At 34.0% G+C, this 21,512-nt stretch overlaps 1 long non-coding RNA gene and 1 pseudogene across 1 annotated transcript; both read right to left on the reverse strand.

Moving 5' to 3' along the window:
* Positions 1–17,808: 17,808 nt before the first annotated feature.
* LOC149375136 (uncharacterized) lies at positions 17,809–20,041 on the reverse strand (annotated as a pseudogene).
* A 116-nt stretch (positions 20,042–20,157) lies between these two features.
* LOC149375137 (uncharacterized) lies at positions 20,158–21,151 on the reverse strand. The gene is made up of 2 exons (XR_016292888.1): positions 20,867–21,151; positions 20,158–20,311 (listed from the first exon to the last, which is right to left on the reverse strand). It is a non-coding gene; the product is annotated as an uncharacterized LOC149375137 (long non-coding RNA).
* Between the last annotated feature and the right edge of the window lie 361 nt (positions 21,152–21,512).

A 21,512-nucleotide genomic window follows, 5' to 3' on the forward strand; every position in this document is an offset into this window, starting at 1 on the left:
ACGTGCGAAAATATAAAATTGTAATATTAAAATAACACAAGTTCCTATCACCTCATCAAGACCCAGGGTGCTTACTCGCCAGTCTATTAAATAATAAAATATGAAAAATTAACACAAGCGCTTATCACCCAACGACCCGGGGCGCTTACCTGCCTCTTTATTAAATAATGAAACATTAAATATTATCACAAGCACATATCACACGATAACCTGGGGCACTAAATGGTCACTATATTGCATAATAGAATAATAAAAAATTAAGCAAGCACGACTTGCCTAATAACCCAGGATGCTGCTTGTGTTGAAGTAACATTTTCAATTTAATGTAACGGTCAATAAGCGCCCAGGGTCATCAGATAATAGGCACTCGTGCTATTAATAAATAATATATTGATTAGTAAAGTGACCAGTTAGTGCCCTGGGCCCTGGGTCATCGTAGGATAGGCGATTGTCATTCATTAATATTTTATTATTTAATAGAGAGGCTAGTAAGTGCCCTATAGGTCATCGGGTGATGAGCACTTGTATGATTGCTTAACATTTTATTATTGCATAGCGAAGCAAGTAAATGCCCCGGGTCACTGGTTGATAGGCGCTTGTGTTAAAAATAAATATTTCATTATTTAACAGTGGCTAGTAAGGAACCCAAGTCAACGAGTGATAAGCACTTGTGCTATTAGTTCGTATAATGTTGTTAATTTAACCGACCAGTAAGTTTCCCCGGTCATCAGGAAATAAGAACTTGTATGATTGCTTAACATTTTATCATTTAATATAAAGAGGCAAGTAAATAAGCGCCCCGAGATATTGGGTAATAGGCGCTTGTCTTGATTAAAAATAATTTCATTAGAAAGGCAAGTATGCGCCAAAGGTCATTTGGTGATAAGTGCTTTTGTTAATAATTAATATTTTATTATTTAATAGAGAGGCCAGTAAGAGCTACGGATTATCGTGTAATAGGCTCTCGTGTAATATTACTCGATACTTATATAATGACTCAATAGAAAGGCAAGGCCGCGCCTCTCGGGACACTGGATAATATAGGCACTTGTAATAATAAATAATATAGCATTATGTAATAAAGAGGGAAGTGAGCGCCACGGAACACTGGGTAATAGGCGCTTGTCTTAATAATTAATAGTTTATTATTAGCGAAGAGGTGTGAGTAAAGGGGGTGCGCGAAATAATAGAACGAGTATTACAAGTTAGACAAAAAGTTTATTTAATAAAACTGCCGACCGACGTAGAACACAACAGATACAATTTACTGACTTTACAGACTTATAACAATAGAGATATTAGAATAGAGTGCGCAAGATATACTGCTGCCAGTAAGTTAGCCCGTCAGACGGTGCGAGAGAGACAGATGCGAGAATCTCTCTCCGTCTCTCTCTAGCCGATCGCTGTGATTGGCTCTACTCCCTCTCCAAGCGCTGAATGGCTGGAAAACAGAGAGAGACGGAGGGAAATTCTCGCATCTGTCTCTCTCGCACCGTCTGACGCAGTTTTCAGGCATTAGCGCACTCTATTCTAATATCTCTGTGCTTACAACCGACCTTAGAGAATATATACATGGAGGAAGCATTGTATGCTCCGACCGCGAGACGAGATGAGAGAGACAAAAGACAAATAGCAGTACAACCTTTCTCTCTCTTACACGCCTCTGATTGGTTGGCCCCCTTCCGTATATATAGGTATAGTCGTATCCACGAGTGGTGGTCGTGGGGGAACAGAGCAGATATATGTAACCTAAGCTTTGATGAAAAAGAACTTATACATTACCAGAGAATATAGAATATATCCTCTTTAAGTATAGAAGGCCAAAGCGGAATTCTGAGCAATACACACTAAAACAATAATCTTCCATTACAACATAATTAAAACAACAAAATTTGAATAAAAGTTTCCAATTTTGATTAAAGCCCTCATACCTGGTTAAACAGTTCATGTATGGCTAATGACTCAGTTGGAATGTTTGTCTTCGATAGCTGAGCGGTCAAGAATGCTCGATTAGCTTCTGCGCTCTGGGCTTTCAATCTGATCTATGCTTTTTTTCTTTTTCAGGTATACATTTTCATTATACTTGTTTTATTACATTTCGTTTGTTTATAATTTTTATGTTTTTTTATAAATAAATTTATTTTATAAGATTTCACACTTAAATAATAAGATTTAAAAAACTACTATTGGCTAATGCCAACAAAATACTAATGCGAGCATAAATTCAATATTACACTATTACAATACGTCGTATAATTTATTTTTTATTGGCATTACTCAATGGAAACCGACGGGAAGGTGGCAGTATTTTTCATTAGGATAGGATACATGCAGGATAAATGGCATATTAGATATTAGAAGCCCAATAAATCCGTATCGATCAATGCAGTAAATAATTAAACAAATAATATTTACACTTGTAATAATAATAATATACAAAAAGTATTCACACATTTTTGCATTAGTATTTTACTGGCATTAGCCAAGAGTAGTTTTTTAAATCTTATTATTAAAGCGTGAAATCTTATAAAATAAATTTATTTATAAAAAAACATAAAAATTATAAACAAACGAAACGTAGTAAAACAAGTATTATGAAAATGTATACCTGAAAAAAAAAAAAAAAAAAACCACAGATCAGATTCGAAGCCCAGAGCGCAATAGCTAATCGAGCATTCTTGACCGCTCAGCTATCGAAGACAAACATTCCAACTGAGTCATTAGCCATACATGAACTGTTTAACCAGGTATGAGGGCTTTAATTAAAATTGGAAATTTTTATTCAAATTTTGTTGTTTTAATTATGTTGTAATGGAAGATTATTGTTTTAGTGTGTATTGCTCGGAATTCCGCTTTGGCCTTCTATACTTAAAGAGGATATATTCTATATTCTCTGGTAATGTATAAGTTCTTTTTCATCAAAGCTTAGGTTACATATATCTGCTCTGTTCCCCCACGACCGCCACTCGTGGATACGACTATACCTATATATACGGAAGGGGGCCAACCAATCAGAGGCGTGTAAGAGAGAGAAAGGTTGTACTGCTATTTGTCTTTTGTCTCTCTCATCTCGTCTCGCGGCCGGAGCATACAATGCTTCCTCCATGTATATATTCTCTAAGCAACCGACTTATCAGACAAAGACAATGAAGCTAGAAACGACGAGAGGTGTGGAAGGCACGGTGGCTTACACTGTACTACTACAGGGCCCGCAAGTATCACCTTGCCTGTGGTGCTGTCTCGCACACTATATATACAGCCTATTGAAAAGTCGTACATGCCAACAATTAGATAAAATAGGCAAACAAGTGCGTTGGGTTACTAGCTGGTAATAGGCTCTTGTGTTAATAATTTACATTTCATTATTCAATAGTGTGGAAAGTAAGCACCCCAGATCATCGGGTAATAGAAGCTTATGCTTTTAAGTAATATTTTAATATTTAACAGAGAGGTGAGTATGCACTTCAGGTTATTAGGTGTTAGCGCTTGTGTTAATAACTAAGAATCCATTATTGAATAGAGAGGCAAGTAAGTGCCCTGGGTCATTGGGAATATGCGCTTGTATTAATAAATAATATTGCATTATTAAATCGAGAGACAAGTAAGTGCTTCCGGTTATTGGGTGACAGGCGGTTGTGTTTGTAATAAACAATCCATTATTGAAGAAAGGCAAGTAAGTGCCCCGGGTAATTGGGTAATACGTGCTTGTGTTAATATTTAATTATTTATTATTCAAGAGTAATGGAAACAAGTGCCTTGGGTCACTGAGTCAGAGGCTCTTGTGTTATACATTAATATTTCATTACCTAGTAGTGTGGCAGTAAGCGCCCTGGATTATCGGGTGATAAGTGCTCGTGCTATTAGGTGATATTTTATTATTTAATCGAGAGGCAAGTAAGCGCCCCAGGTCATCAGGTGACAGGCGCTTCTTCTATTAAGTAATATTTTAGTATTTATTAGAGAGGCGAGTAAGCGCCCCAGGTCATTTGGTGATAGGCGCTTGTTTTAATAATTTATATATCATTATTTAATAAAGAGGCAAGGAAGTGCCCTGGCTCATTAACTAATAGGCGCTTATGTTAATGATTAATATTGTATTATTTAATAAAAAAGCAAGCAAGTACCTTGGGTTGCTGGGTAATAGGCTCTTGTGTTAATAGATGATATTCCGTTATTCAAAATTGCGAAGCAAGTAAGCATACTGAATTATCGGGTAATAGGCAGTTGTGCTATTGAGCAATATTTTAATATTTAATAGAGACCCAAGTCAGCGCCTTGGGAAACTTGGGTAATAGGCGCTTGTATTAATAATTGATAATTCATTATTTAATAAAAAGATCAGCAAGCTTCCCAGATCATCAGGTGATAGACATTTGTGCTATTAATCAATATTTTATTATTCGATAGAGAGGCAAGTAAGCGCCTCGGGACACTAAGTTATAGGCGCTCGGGTTAGCAATTAATTTTTCTTTATTTAATAGATAGGCCAGTAATCGCTCCAGTTCATTGGGTGATAGGCGCTTGTGCTATTAAGTAATATTATTATATTCAATAGAGATGCAAGTAAATTTCTTGGGACCCTGGGTGATAGGGCATTCGTGTTAATAATTAATAATCCATTATTGAATAGAGAGGCAAGTAATCGCCCCAGGTCATTAGGTGATAGAGGCTTTTCTATATTATAGAAAAGCAAACAAGTACCTTGCTTGACTGGGTATAAGGCTCTTGTGTTAATAATCAGAGATTAGTAGGGAGATTGCTGACTGCCATGCCACGGAGTGTGCCCACTTTTTCCCAGTGGTTCGAGCGCCCCGCCGCGGCCAAGCGGCCGAACCAGGCGCACATTTTTTTTTTTATTTGAGAAGCACGGTAGGGGTATGAGAAGAGTGGATTTGCGTGGAAATGTCCATATAGGCGCACATTTTGGAGACGCGTGGAAGGGGTATACCGAATGCGCGCCTACGAGGAGATGAGTGGAAATGTCGGCTGTATAGCTGTATATATCTGAACGCACAGCCAAAGCAAGCAACGATGTATACGAGTTTTTCTTTTTTGAGAGTCTTTTGACTCTGCAACCGAGTACTATGTATATATTTAACTGACTTGCTCTCGCTCTGGCTTCAATGTTATCCATAAATCTTATTTAATTAAATCGTGGAACTAAATGCTCATTAATTATATACACAGAATTTTGATTTCAATACATTACTTTTTAACTTTCCCGTACTCTTAAAATTCCCAAATCCATTTATGTTTTCAAAAAATTAATCACTAATTTATTAATTTCACACATCCTAACTGCTGTAAACTGTAGGACAAGCTCCGGAGGATATCCGTGAACATATGTGACTTCAAAAGAGTCACCTTCCGTCCTTCGGATAGCTAAGATGGTTAAGGCTTATGCCCCTTTAGAGATTGTTTTGCACTTAAGGGTTCAAATTCACTTCATGGTAGATATTTTTTTAATTTTTTTTTTTTTTTTTATTTAATGTATCATTTTGTCTTCATTTCTTTTATTTATGTTTCGTTAAAAATGTATATTTATATATATGTAGTCAACATTTTTTTTTCGGATACATCAAAACAAATTAAATTAATATTGTTACGTTGATACAAGGCAATTCTATAATTTGATAATACTAAAATAACTTTTAAGGATTTTAACATCATTTGTGTATTCTAAAACTCCTAAGAAATTGTGAACATCCTATTTACGACAAAAAAAAGCCGCCCGTTCACTGCTATTTACTTAATGTTGAAATTTTAATCAGTAAATAAATTTGATGAACACAATACAAAATAGTTTTGTAAATATTTTAAAATTATTTGCAAATCTTTAATAAGGTGTGCTACTTGTATTTATTTTTAGACAGCCAGAAGAACAATAATGAATGAAACAGTTCGATGAATAAGTAATAAAATTTATTTGGCAAGATTCTGAGACTAAACATTTTTATAATACCGCAGTATTTTGTTAAAAAAAAAAAAAAAAAAAAAAATGAATTACCTTTAAGGTGGCTCCAGCGGCCTCAATGTTAAAATTATAAATAACCCAACCGAGGTTAATAAAATTGAATTATATTCTTCGAATTCCCATCTTTCTATTCGTATAAAAAAAAATTAAGGTTGACGATGAAAATTGTAAGAAATAATGCTTACAAAATCGTAGTTTTAAGACGGGTTCGATAGGAAATGTAAGCTTACGCGATATACAACCTACTGCTGCACTTATATAAATAAACCGTAAGGTGTAAAAAATATCCTATCTTGTATATATTATTACGCAGTTTTCGATGACATGAGAAAAGTGTCTTGTTATCGAAAAAAATCTTTAAATAATCGGAGACTAAGTATACAGTTGCGAGTGCAAGTCAGCTCTCAGCTGTCTGCATTCTGCAGAGTACATATATATAGGTATAACTACTCTTGAACTTAGGAGCGTACCGTAACAGTTCATCAATTAGGGCACCATAAAACTTTTTTGTTTTTTTATATTAAGTCACTAAAGTAACAGACAAAATGTAGAATATGGCTTACAACAGTCTATACGATAATTTTATACCATATTTTAAAGAAAATAATGATTAATTTTTAGTCTCCCCATTTTGATACGGCACTATAGGCGCTGGAGCCACCTTAAGGGTGATGATTGCAATAAACATATTTTTGGGCTGAAGATTATAAAGGAAGTTTAATCATTTATATTGAATGCAGGAAAAGCATCGTAATACTTTTAACAATGATACCATCGGGTGAGTGCAAGAAAGAGTCTTTTAAAATTTTCGGGCAGAATAGAGTCCTCTTAAACTAAAAGAAAAAGCCTTTTTATACATAGGTACACTCGCACTGAGGTGTCGGCGTTGATTGGTATAATTAAGCTTAACGAAACGTCGCTCAAGATTATTCTTCGACATTTTTGAGTTCTTATTTGCTCCTCACCCAGCTCTCGGTTGGTCTCGTACCCCTGTACGAATCCACACATTTATTCTATACTGGAGAGCAAAACGAGGAGTTCAACAAAAAAAAATCAATGCCTTTTTAACTAATTTGTTTACTTTTATTTTAAGGTAGTAATGTATGTATTTTTATAAATCAATTATATATATACACACATAAATATAGTACCAACTTAAAATCGAAGAAATAAAAATTAAAGGCTCTTTCTTATATTCAGTTTGAAAAGGCTCTTTTACGCCTATTACTCTGAGGAGACTCTTTATTATGCTAACGTGATAAATTACTTAGAATCAGAAATTGTAAGAACTAAAAAAATTTTTTAACTACAAATTTCTATATTAGTAAAAACTGAGTCTGGGTCTGTTTCTGCTAGCAAAAACTTCGATTAAGTTACGGGGGATGTTGTGATATTTTATTGTTTTAAGAAATTTCTGAAAAAATTTGTATAGGTATGTTTCAGTATTATAAATATTATATTAAAATTTTAAAGAGCCTAGATACACCATTTTTGAGAAATAAAATCGCGAAGTTGGCCTTTTATACACATGCTTTTAGATGGACTTGTCGGAAAATGCACGTTTTTACTCATAACTTTTGAAATTTTCTTAAAAATCTTTTAAAAAATTAAATTGTTAGGGTTTATTATAGTTGAAATAAGTATACTAAAATTGGGGAAGCCTAGCTTCACCGTTTTTAAAATATAACAGTTTTAAGTCCAGTTACAACGTTACTAGAATACCTATATAGTAGTACAGTCCGAGGCGAAAGTTAGGTTAATTTGTTGTTTTAACGTTTGTGTTTATTTTCCTGGGCATTTTTCTGTTCCATACACCTAATGTTTAAATTGTTCACCTGTTTTGTTAAGAATAATCACAACAAAGACATTTCTAACATGAAAATTCAATTTTGAAATTGACTGTACCACGACAACCCCCTCGAAATAGTGTCAACATATACATTTGTAGTGCAAAATCCTTAACAAATCTACAGTTTTCTGAAAAATCGACTAATTATTTATTCTAGTTTTCCAGTTTATTCTTAAAATCGTGAAGTATTCAAACTACTATTGTTTACTGTATTTAAGTGCATACTTCTTTATGATAAATTAATTCAGCTATGATTCTCAAAAATTAATATGTAGAGCTATGAAAAAGGCATTTTAAAGATTTTAACGTTAAGCTACTCGTCGTGAAAGTTTCGCGAACTTTTTAATAAAAGCAACCTATGTCATGTGTTTGAAGATACCGACAATGCGGTTGTTGCTATGACTAAAAAAAAAAAAAAAATTAGCTGCCTTGCGTTTTGTGGCAAGAGGTGTTTTTTGATGGTTTATCTTATCAACTACAAACAATCGAATAAATTTATGCGAATCATTGTGTGTTGCATACGATGTAAAATTAATTGATCGATTGCGATAGTTAAAAGAGCAATTTCAATTGTGAAATTTTAATATTTTGTAAAGTTATTCATCTATAAAAATATATATAGTGCCACCTTCCAATCAGAGGAAAAAAAATTTTTGTTAACAGTATATGATTTACGCACTGTCAAAGATTTTGGTAACTTTCTGAAAAATTACATTAACAATTGATTATAGGTAAAAAGATTTATTGTTTTCACAGAATACAAATTTTTTTTTTAAACCATACTCTGAGTGACAAGTGGTTGAAACTAGTATGTGTTGAATAAAAAAAGCTTCGTTCAGTCTCTGTAAGACTCTTTAATCTAAAGTACGCACTATTTATAAAGACTAAAGAATCTACTTTCATGTTTGTACATATATATATGTAGTACGAATTTTGTCAACGCGATAACCACAAGGTATTGATAAGGAATGTAAATATACGCACAAAAATATAATATATGTACGTAGTTAAATATTCACGTATAATTGGATGTAAGTTGAACTTTACTGGTAATGATCATATTTGATATAATCGTAGTAAAAGTATGAGTCTTCTTCTGCCTTCGGCTTTTTTTTGTCATAAATAGGATGTTCACAATTTCTTAGGAGTTTTAGAATACACAAATTATGTTAAAATCCTTAAAAGTTATTTTAGTATTATAAAATAATAGAACTGCCTTGTATCAAAGTAACAATATTAATTTAATTTGTTTTGATGTATCCGAAAAAAAATGTTGACTACATATATATATATAAATATACATTTTTAACGAAACATAAAAAAAAGAAATGAAGACAAAATGATACATTGAATAAAAAAAAAAAATAAATAAAAAAATATCTACCATGAAGTGGATTTGAACCCTTAAGTGCAAAACAATCTCTAAAGGGGCATAAGCCTTAACCATCTAAGCTATCCGAAGGACGGAAGGCGACTCTTTCGAAGTCACATATGTTCATGGATATCCTCCGGAGCTTGTCCTACAGTTTACAGCAGTTAGGATGTGTGAAATTAATAAATTAGTGGTTAATTTTTTGAAAACACAAATGGATTTTGGAATTTTAAGAGTACGGGAAAGTTAAAAAGTAATGTATTGAAATCAAAATTCTGTGTATTTAATTAATGAGCATTTAGTTCCACGATTTAATTAAATAAGATTTATAGATAACATTGAAGCCAGAGCGAGAGCAAGTCAGTTAAATATATACATAGTACTCGGTTGCAGAGTCAAAAGACTCTTAAAAAAGAAAAACTCGTATACATCGTTGCTTGCTTTGGCTGTGCGTTCAGATATATACAGCTATACAGCCGACATTTCCACTCATCTCCTCGTAGGCGCGCATTCGGTATACCCCTTCCACGCGTCTCCAAAATGTGCACCTATATGGACATTTCCACGCAAATCCACTCTTCTCATACCCCTACCGTGCTTCTCAAATAAAAAAAAATGTGCGCCTGGTTCGGCCGCTTGGCCGCGGTGGGGCGCTCGAACCACTGGAAAAAAGCGGGCACACTCCGTAGCATGGCAGTCAGCAATCTCCCTACTTATCTCTGTTAATAATTAATATTTTATTATTTAATAGTGCTAGTGCCCCAGATCTTCGGGTATTAGGAGCTTGTAGCCTTGTACTTTTAAGTAATAGTTTTTGATGCAATAGAGAGGCAAGTAAGTTCTTTAGAACCCTGAAAAAAAGGAGCTTGTGATAATAATCAATATTGTGTTATTTAACAGAGAGGTAAGTATGCACTTTAGGTTATTGCGTGATAGGCGCTTGTGTTGATAGTCAATAATCCATTATTGAATAGAGAGGCAAGTAAAAGCGCCCTGGGTCATTGAATAACACGCGCTTGTGTTGATAGTTAATACTTCATTATTCAAGAGAAATGCAAACAAGTACCTTGGGTCACTAAGTCAGTGGCTTCTGTGTTAATAATTAATATTTCGTTACTTAATAGTGTGGCCAGTAAGCGTTCCGGTTTATACAGTGATAGGCACTTATGCTACTAAGTAACATTTTATTATTTAATAGAGAGGCATGTAAGCATCTCGGGACACTGAATAATAGGGGATTGTGTTAATAATTAATATTAAATTATTTAATAGAAAGGCAAGTAAGTGCCCCAAGTCATGAGGTAATAGGTGCTTATTTTAGAAATTTATACATCATTATTTAAAGAAGAGGCAAGTAAACGCTACGGGTTATTAATAAATAGGCGCTTGTGTTTATGACAAATATTTTATTATTTAATAAAAAAGCAAACAAGTGCCTTGGGTTACTAAGTAACAATAGGATTTGGTGTTAATAGATGATTTTCCGTTATTCAAAATTGTAGCAAGTAAGCATACTGGATTATCGGGTGATAGAGGCGGTTGTGCTATTAAGTAATATTTTAATATTTAATAGAGAGGCAAGTAAGCGCCTCGGGACACTAAGTGATAGGCACTCGGGTTAGCAATTAATTTTTTTTAATTTAATAGAGAGGCCAGTTATCGCCCCAGGTCATTGGGTGATAGGCGCTTGTGCTATTAAGTAATATTATTTTATTCAATAGAGATGCAAGTCAACTTCTCGGGAACCTGGGTGATGGTTGTTCACGTTAATAATTAACATTGCATTATTTAATAGAGAGGCAAGTATGCACCCTAGGTTATTGGGTGATATGCGCTCGGGTTGATATTTAATAATCTATTATTAAATAGAGAGGCAAGTAATCGCCCTGGGTCATTGGGTAACACGTGCTTGTGTTGATAATGAATACTTTCTTATTTAAGAGAAATACAAACAAGTGCCTTGGGTCTCTAAATCAGAGGCTTTTGTGTTAATAATTAATATTTCCCAACTTAATAGTGTGGCCAGTAAGCACCCCGGATCATCAAGTGATAGGTGCTCGTGCTATTAATTAATAAATTTATTATTTCATAAAGAGGCATATAAGGACCTCGGGACACTGTATTGATAAGGGCTTGTGTTTACATCTAATATTGCATTATTTAATAGAGAGGCAAGTGAGCTTCCTGAGTCATTAAATGATAGGCACTTGTGTTGATAATTAAAGTTTTATTATTTAATAAAAGAACAAACGAGTGCCTTGGGTTACTAGGTAATAGGCTCTGGTGTAAATAATTCATATTGCATTATTTAAAATAGAGAAGTCAGTAAGCGCTTCGGATCATCGGGTGAAAGGCGCTTGTGTTAATAATTCAAATTTTATTGTAAAATAGAAAGGTAAGTAAGCGCCTTGAGTCGTTGGGTGATAGGCGCTTGCGTCTATTTCTTATATTTTATTATTTAATAAAGAAGCAAGTAAGCACCCCGGGTCATCTAGTAATAGGTGCTTGTGCTGATTGTTAATATTTTATTATTTAATAGAGACGTAAGGGAGTGCCTGGGGCTTTAAGGTGATAGGCTTTTGTGCAATTGATTCATAATATATCGTTTAATAAAGTGACCAGTGAGTGCCCCGGGTCACTGGGTGACAAGAGCTTGTGTTAATTTTTTATAATTTATATTTTAATTAAAAGGCAAGTAACCGCCTCGCATCATTAAGTGATAGGGGCTTGTTCTAATAATTAATAATATATGTCGTTCAATAATGTGACTAGTAAGCTACCTGGGTCTTTCGTTGATAGGCAGTTGTGTTAATACTTAATCTTTCATTTTTTAATAGAGAAAAAGTAAGCGCAACTGGCCATTGAGTAAAACGCGCTTAAGTTGATAATTCAAATTCTTTTATTTAATAGAGGGGCACGTAAGCGCCTCAGGTTATTGGGTTATGGGCTCTTGCGTCAATCATTAATATTTTATTATTTTTTAGAGAGGCAAGTTTTTGCCCCGGGACATTGGGTGATAGGTGCATAAGTAAATAATTAATATTTAATTATCTAATAGAAAAGCAAGTAAGCTATTCAGTTAACTGCGTTATAAGTGCTTACTTCAATAATTTATTTTTTATTATTTAATAGAGAGGCAAGTAAGTGCCTCGGGTCATTGAGTGATAGGAGCTTGTGTTAATACTGAATATGTCATTATTTAATAGATAGGCAAGTCAGCCCCTTGAGTCATTGGATTATAGTGGCTTATGCTATTAATTAATACTTTATGTCGTTTGACAAAGCGACTAGTAAGCATCTTGGGTCATAAGGTGGTAGGCGCTTGTGTTGATAAAAAATTTTTATTTTTAAATAGAGAGAAAAGTAAGCGCATTAGGTTATTGGATGATAGGTGATTGTGTTGAAAGCTGATATTTCATTATTTAATAGAGAGGTAAGTAAGTGCCCCGAGTCATGGGCTGATAGGTGCTTCTGTTAATGATTAATATGTTATTATTCAATATAGAGGCAAGCAAGTGCCCACGGTCATCGAATAACAGGCACTTAATTTATTAATTCATAATATACTGTTCCATAAAGCTACTTGTAAGTGCCTCGGGTCATTGAGTAGTAGGCGCTTGTGTTAATAATGAATATTTAATTATTCAATAAAGAAGCAAGTAAGCCCCCCGGGTTATAGGGTGTCTGGTGCTTGTTTTTATAATTAATATATAATTGTTCATTACAGAGGCAAGTAAGCGCCCCAGTTTAATGGGTGATAGACGCTTGTATTAATAATAAATATTTTTTTATTTATTAGAGAGGCAAGTGAGCACCAAGAGTTATCAGGTGATGGGCGTTTGAACTATTTATTAATAATGTATGTCGTTTATAACAGCGAACAGTAAGTGTTACGGGTCATCGGGTGATAAGTGTTTGTTTTAATAATTTATATTTTATTATTTAATAGATAGGCAAGTAAGTGCCCCAGGATATTTGCTGATAGGCGCTTGTGTTATTAATTGATATTTAATTATTTGATTTATTAGCCAGTAAGCGCCCCAAATCATGGGGTGATGAGCAATTGTGTTTTATTTCTTGACGTTTTAATATTTAATAGAGGGGCAAGTTAAAGCCCCGGGTCATGGGGTGATAGGCGCTTAAGTTAAAATTTTATATTTCATTATTTAATAGAGTGACCAATCAGCAGCCTGGGTTAAAGGTGCTTGTGTTAATAATCAATATTATATTATTTAATAAAGAGGCAAGTTAGCACCTCAGAACCATTGGGTGATACGTGCTTTCTTGAATAATTTATATTTTATTATTTAATAGGAAAGCAAGTAAGCACCCCAAGTCATTGAGCGATAGGCGCTAGTGTTAATATTAAATATTTTATTATTTAATAGAGAGGCAAGTTAGCACCTCAGAACCATTGGGTAATAGGTGCTTGCTTTTATAATTTTTATTTCATCAATTTTTAGAGAGGCAAGTAAGCACCCCAGATCATTGGGTGATAGGCGCTTGTGTTAATAGTGTATATTTCATATTTAATTGAGTGACTACCCAGCAGCCTAGGTAATCTGGTGATGGATGCTTGTGCTATTAATTAATAATATATGTAGTTTAATACAGGGACCAGTAAATTATCCGGGTCTTCGGGTGATTGGTGCTTGCTTTAATAGTTTATATCTTAGTAATTTATAGAGAGGCAAGTATAAGCACCCCAGGTCATTGGGTGATAGGCGCTTGTGTTAATAATTAATATTTTATTGTTAAATGGAGAGGCCAGTAGGCGCCTTGGGACACGGGTGATAGGTGCAAGCGTTTATAATGAATAATTTGTTATTTAATAGAATGGCAACTAAGTTCCTTTGGTCATGTGGTGATGAGTACTTGTTTTATTGCTTAACATTCTTTATGTAATAGAGAGTCAAGTAAGCGCCTCGGGTCATTGGTTGATAGGAGCTTGTGTTGATAATTGATATTTTATTGTTTAATGGAGAGGCTAGAAGGCGCCTCAAGACACTGGGTGATGTGCGCAAGCGTTAATAAATAATCTTTTCTTATTTAGCAGAGATGCTAGGAAGCGCCCCAGGTCATTGGGAGATAGGAGGTTCTTGTATTGATATTTTATACTTTATTATTTAATAGAGAGGCGAATAAGCACCCTGGGTCATAAGGTGGTAGGCGCTCTCGTCAATAATTAATTTTTATATGTGGATTAATGAAGCGACCAGTAAGGGACTTGTGTTATCAGGTGATGGTCACTTGTATTATTGCTTAACATTATATTATTCAATAGAGAGGCAAGTAAGCACTCCGGGTCATCTAGTGATAGGTGCTTGTGCTATTAATTAAAAATATATGTCATTTTAAACAGTGACCAGTACGTGCCCTGGGTCATCAGGTGATCGGCGCTTGTGTTAATATTGAATATTTTATTATTTAAAAGAGTGGCAAGTAAGCGCCCAGAGTCATTGGGTGATAGGCGCTTATGTTTTTAATTTAAAATTCATGTTGTTTAACCTAGTGACCAGTAAGCACTCTGGGTCATTAGGTGGTAGGCGCTTGTGTTAATAATTATTATTTTATTATTTATTAGAAAGCCAAGTGAGAGCCCCGGGTCTTTGGGTAATAGGCGCTTGAGTTAATAATTAATATTTTATTTTTTGATAAAGAGGCAAGAATGCGTCTCAAGTCATCGGGTGATAGGCGTTTGTGCATTTAATTTATAATATATTGTTGATCAAAGTGACCAGTAAGTGCCTTGGGTCATTTGGAGATGTGCACATTTATTATTGCTTAACATTTTATTATTTAATAAAGAGGCAAGAAAGCCCCCAGGGTCATTGGGTGATAGGCACTTGTAATAATGATTCATATTTAATTATTTCATAGAGAAGAAAGCAAACGCCTACGGTCATCAAATGATAGGCGCTTGCGCTATTAATTCATAGTATATTGCTCAATAAAGTGACCAGTGAGTAACCTGGCTCATCGGGTGATACGCACTTATTCTAATAATTATTAATATATGTCGTTTAATAAAGTATAACCACCAAGCGTTCCAAGTCATTGGATCATAGGCGATTGCGTTAATATCACTCAACTGCGTCAATCACCACACAACCCGGGGCGCTTACTAGTCGCTTTGTTAATTAATATAATAAATAAAACAATACTAGCGCCAATCACGACACAACACGGGGCGCTTACTGGCCGCTTTGTTTATTGAATAAATAAATAAAATAACACAAGCGCCAACCACCGCACAACCCGGGGCGGTTACTGACCGCTTTGTTGATTAATATAATAAGTTCAAAGACACAAGCGCCAATCACCATTTAACCCGGTGCGCTTACTGGCCGCTTCGTTTATTAAATAAATAAGTAAATAAACACAAACGCCAATTACCACACATCCCGGGGCACTTACTGGTCGCTTTGTTAATTAATACAATAAGTTCAAAGACACAAGCGCCAATCACCATTTAACCCGGGGCGCTTACTGGCCGCTTTGTTTATTAAATAAATTAATCAATAAACACAAGCGCCAATCACCACAAATCCCGAGGCACTTACTGGTCGCTTTGTTAATTAATATAATAAGTTCAAAGACACAAGCGCCAATCACGATTTAACCCGGGGCGCTTACTGGCTGCTTTTTTAATTAATATAATATATAAAATAATACAAGTGCCAATCACCACACAATCCGGTGCGTTTACTGGCCGCTTTGTTTATTAAATGAATAAATAAAATAACACAAGTGCCAATCACCACACAACCTGGGGTGCTTACTGGCTGTTTTGTTAATTGAATAAATAAATGAATAAACACAAGCGCCAATCACCGCACAACCCAGGGCACTTACTGGTCGCTTTATTAATTAATATAATAAATAAAATAACACAAGCGCCAATCACCACACAACCTGGAGCGCTTACTGGCCGCTTTGTTTAATAATTAAATAAATAAAATACCACAAGCGCCATTGCCCACACAACCTGGGGCGCTTACTGGTCGCTTTGTTAATTAATATAATAAGTTCAAAGACACAAGCGCCAATCACCATTTAACCCGGGGCGCTTACTGGCCGCTTTTTAAATTAATATAATATATAAAATAATACAAGTGTCAATCACCACACAACCTGGTGCGCTTACTGGCCACTTTGTTTATTAAATAAATAAATAAAATAACACAAGCGCCAATCACCACATAACCCAGGGCTTTTACTGGTCCCTTTGTTGATTAATATAATAAATAAAATAACACAAGCACCAATCACCGCACAACCCGGGGCGCTTACTCACTTTCAATTCATTTTATTTATTAATAAAGCGGCCAGTAAGCGCCCTGGGTTGTGCGGGCATTGACGCTTGTGGTATTTTATTTATTTAATTAATAAATAAAGCGGCCATTAAGTGCCTCAGGTTGTGTGGTGATTGGCACTTGTGTTATTTTATCTATTATATTAATTAACTAAGCGCCCAGTAAGCGCCCCAGGTTGTGTGGTGATTGGCCCTTGTGTTATTTTATTTATTATATTAATTAACAAAGCGAGCAGTAAGCGCACCGGGTTGTGTGGTGATTGGCGCTTGTGTTATTTTATTTATTATATTAATTAAAAAGTGACTAGTAAGCTCCCCGGGTTGTGTGGTGATTGGCGCTTGTGTTATTTTATTTATTATATTAATTAACAAAGCGACCAGTAAGCGCCTCGGGTTGTGTGTATGGTGATTGGCGCTTTTGTTATTATTTAAAGCATTAAATTTTAACGTGGTCAGTAGGCGTTCCGTGTTGCTGGGTTAAATAGCGATGGGATATTTGGGTCAATAGCTTGTGGTTTATTTATTTATTATGTTAGAAATTCTGTTGCGTTGTGTGGGTTTCTGCGTTTTGCTCCATGTAGCCAATTTGAATGTTGCACTACTTTGGATGCCACTTTCGGGAGCACTTCTCTCGAGTCAGCAGCTCTTGCTTACGTCGACGGCGTGAAGACGATGGATCCGGTCGCATCACCATAAATATACATTTTTTTGCCGCGTGTACTTTATCGTATTTTTCATTTTGGTTTTTGTGTTTTCTTAACCTCTCGCAATACGTAATATATATGATAGTTTCGTTAGAGCCCAGGCAGAAGATAATGTAAATATTGACTAAAAAATCGAAAGATAAATCAATGTGGAAAATATTTTTACAATAATTTTAAATAATTTTAAATAATTTTAAATAATTTTTGTACAAATTTAGAAATTTATTTTATTTTTATTAAAAATTTTTGTTTTCTTTTTAAATATTTTTTAAACTATTCGTTATTATTTATCATTTTTTGTATTTATTTACAAGCTTAATTAAATTGAATCTATTGCAATAATTAATTATTTATTAAATGGGTACGAACTTTTATAATTTAAGTAGTAGAGTACTAAACTTTACCTTTAATTGTCTAACAAATAAATAGTAATTTTCACCAAAATTTTGAGGTTATTTTTTACTTGTAATGTATGATTGCCCCACATAATAAATATAATAAGCAATGATCAAGTATGTAGAAATATATTTATTGTAATACAATATACAGTTTAAGCTTTGGTGTGCTTCATTATATCAACAACTATGGCGTTAATTAATATAAAACTGATCCTCTAATGAGAGAACTAATGTACATCTTATCATTTAATACAGTCAAGATACACTGATTTCTGATATTTTTAGGAAAACACACACCCACGTTATCGTACTCAATATAACATTTCTGAATATGTCTTAAGTAAAAAATATTGAATGCGGGTGTTTGGACAACTACTATAGGATGATAAAAAATTATAATTTGGTTTTTTTTTTGTTTCTTTCGCAAATTTTCATTATAACTCCTTTTGAACCAGATTTCATTTCAATGAAGGAATCTATAATTTTTAAATTTTGTGAATACTTGAGTGTACTGTATCTACAATTTTTGTAAATAATTTTGTTATAACATACACAAGGTCCACTAAAACCTAATTCTTCTTTATTGTTATTAAAATAGTGCGAAATTCCTGGACCAATGGCTGTTGCATTATCTGTTTTCAGAAAAAAAGCTACTTAATTTTCAAAGTGCTCTGTGAATTCAAAAAATCTAGGTCCTTTTAAAAATCGCTTTGCAAATTTTGGTATAGATCTATAAAAAAAATAACGATTAGCAATCTGAACTGCAACTGTAGTTGGACTTTTCTTCATATGCAATAAGGTTCGGTTTTCATCTTCAAAACAAAATGCGTCATGTGCGTGTAGTGGTCCAAAATTGGCAGCACTTCGCGGAATGTGTAATAAAAGATGAACGTTGTACGTCATTTGATTTTTTCCAAAATTTCTTTCAAAGTCAATGACAAACTCTACTAACAATCTATTAGCTGCCTTCACATCATTAGAACTGATATAATCGCTTTGTAACAACTGAATATCACAAACTAATTTACTTAAGTGTTTGAAATATTTGACCGGCAATACACCGTTTAAGCAAATTATACAATAATATAGAAGCCAAGAGCGCCACTAAGAAGCTTTCCACGAAGCTCGTTTCTTTAATGATCTAGGAGTTCTCGTTATATGTTTAGGCGGTCTTATTAAAAGAAGAGTTCATCGATGACAGTGTAATTGTTTGGAGATCCAACGTAAAACGCTTGCTGAGATAAGTTCAGAATCAATTCTGTGTATTGGTTGATAACTCCAAGAAAAACGCAATGCATGCTGTCAGGTGACATTCCATCATCTAAGTCGAAATATTTCAAGTTAATTAAAGCTGAGACACCCTTCACTCCATTGATAATTGTTCCAACCTTGTTTTTTTCTTCTTGCTCATAATGTGTATGAGTGTCAAGCATGTCTTTGACTTTTTCGTCATGCGTTCGAAGAGGATAAAAATTGTCGTTCATAGGATATTTCCTTACTCCCTCGATATTTTCGGTCGGGTGATAACAAAACGTGCAGCCATATATACCATTGAACTACTTCATATTCAGTAAGCTGCATCTACAAACTGAATCGACACAACATCCTAAAGGAATTACTTTTGAATGGATAGGTTTTCCCATCAATAACCATTCAATTCCATTAGAAGACAAATCATTCATTTCGTTGATCAATGGTGGTAAAAATGCATTCATAGTTGGTTTTTCGTGGTTAACCTATAACCCAATTAAAAGTATATGGTTATCCCGAATTTTTGGTGGTAATTCATTGATCTTTATATATACCAGCCAAACGGAAAGAGGGCTTGAATCAGCTGCTTTACAACCATCTGTGTTAAAAATATAAGAAAAATTATTTTCTTTAAATTAAATTTTCCCAGGTGCAGATAGACGCTTATACATGTCACCATCAATAACATCTTCAATGTTATTAACATTTTTTTTCTGACGGCTTCTTCGATACATTAAATATGGTTGCACAACATCACTTTCTAACAACTCCTTTAGTTGCTCTCTCATATTAAGGGTTGAAAAATAAGGAGCTTTAGATACTTCATGTACGACTGAAGCACATGAAACGCATATTAGATCTGATGTCAGTGAGGACCGGTTTCCTATGTAGTGTTTACATGAAGGACAGTGTACGTGATATGCAAACCACTCCTTTCTGGCTGGGAAAAAACTTAAAAGTTTGTAGTTGCTTAAGCTAATAATATCTTTTCCAAACAATTTATTAATTAGGTTGATTATATCTAAGAGTGCTTCCCAAGTTAAAGAATGTCAGACTGCCAGCAGCATGCACATCAAGAGAATTTCACGATTACTGGTATCAGTCATTTCACGTACTCTTGTATTAAGAAAAATTTTTTTTCTTTTAATATTTTTTTCCATCAATATTTTTCTTTTAAACTGATAATCTGCTTCACTCTAAGAATCATCATTACAATCCTCATGATTACCTTCATCACCATCATCATCATCACTATCATTGCTGGTTTTTTTTTTAATACTTAATGTGTTACAATCATATAATATGGCATTTATCCAATCACTGTAATGAAAATCATCACTTCACTGAAAATCATATTTTGGATTACTGCTTGCAGTATTAACATCAGAGACGGGATTGTCTACATTATGAGTTTCATCGCTGTCAGAATCTGTTGTGAAATCCAGTTCCTGTGAAGAAAGTTTATCGTTGAAGATACACAAATATTTAAAGTACAGTTACTTTTTTTAAATTTATTTGTAAAATTTTTATTACTACATTACTTGTACTATACAAACTACTGTTAAGTATCCAGACCATATAAGTAAAGCAACAGCAATAATTAATTAGATTTTCAATATCAATAGTATATACATACTTACCCATGAAGATTATAATTTAATAACTCAATAAGCAAAATTAAACTTTCATAGCCATCTTTTCGATCAGACTACGAAAAGGAAATCTACCACTGCTTTTTCATAATTACTTCAATGAGCCGTTAAAAAAGTTAGATAAAAGAGAAATAATACATAAATCAAGGAGGTAAACCTTACAAATATTTACTTATATAATGTACACAAAATTTTGGTAAAAAAAAAAATAGTTAAGGTACAGTCTCTCCACAAAGAAATGTCCGTAAAATTTGCTACACATCAGTTAGTTTGTTAGCAGCATCACAATATTCTTTAACCTAAAATACATTTTTAAGATACTTATTCATAGTACAATGAAATTAGACTAACATTGATAAGTGCTTCATACTTTCGTTTTCGATCATAATATTGACTTGCTTTAGGTTGTTTTTGCTTGGAGTTTGGATCCAACCAACTTTTATACACCGTAGAACTTGGTGCATTGTTCATTTTAAAAGTAAATTTTTTTTTAACTAAATGTACAACAAATCAAAGCATTTGCTGACAAAAAAGTAACTGGACGATGTAAGCTCGGATGTTTGTATGGAAAATTAAAGTTCTTATTACTACAAAAGCCACTGCACAACGATGCCAGATGGTAAACATTAGACCGCATTTACATACAATGGTAGTAAGTGACAAAGACATATAAAGGATAGACTGCGGATAGACTGCTCATTCTTCAAGGCAGTGGTGCTAGCTAGGGGCAAGGGCAAGGGCCTGTTTAGGTATCGTTTTCTGACAAATTTCCGGCAACTTCAACATGACATACGATATCATAAGACAGTAAAAAGTTGCCGATAAGTTGTAGGAGAACGATACTAAAACACAGGAGCTATTCACATAGACATTTTTTGCTTATTTCATTGTGAACGTTCATATTGAAAAGGGGGTTTCACTGTTCCGCTAAACTCAAAGTGAGTGAACAGACTGAACAGACCTATACCTCTTTTTCCATCAGGAAACAAAGATATGG

This window comes from Copidosoma floridanum, unplaced genomic scaffold, assembly GCF_036245765.1.
Source record: "Copidosoma floridanum isolate Cflo_tuat_1 unplaced genomic scaffold, Cflo_Japanese_pri ptg000011l, whole genome shotgun sequence".
In the NCBI taxonomy this organism is placed as follows: Eukaryota; Metazoa; Arthropoda; class Insecta; order Hymenoptera; family Encyrtidae; genus Copidosoma; species Copidosoma floridanum.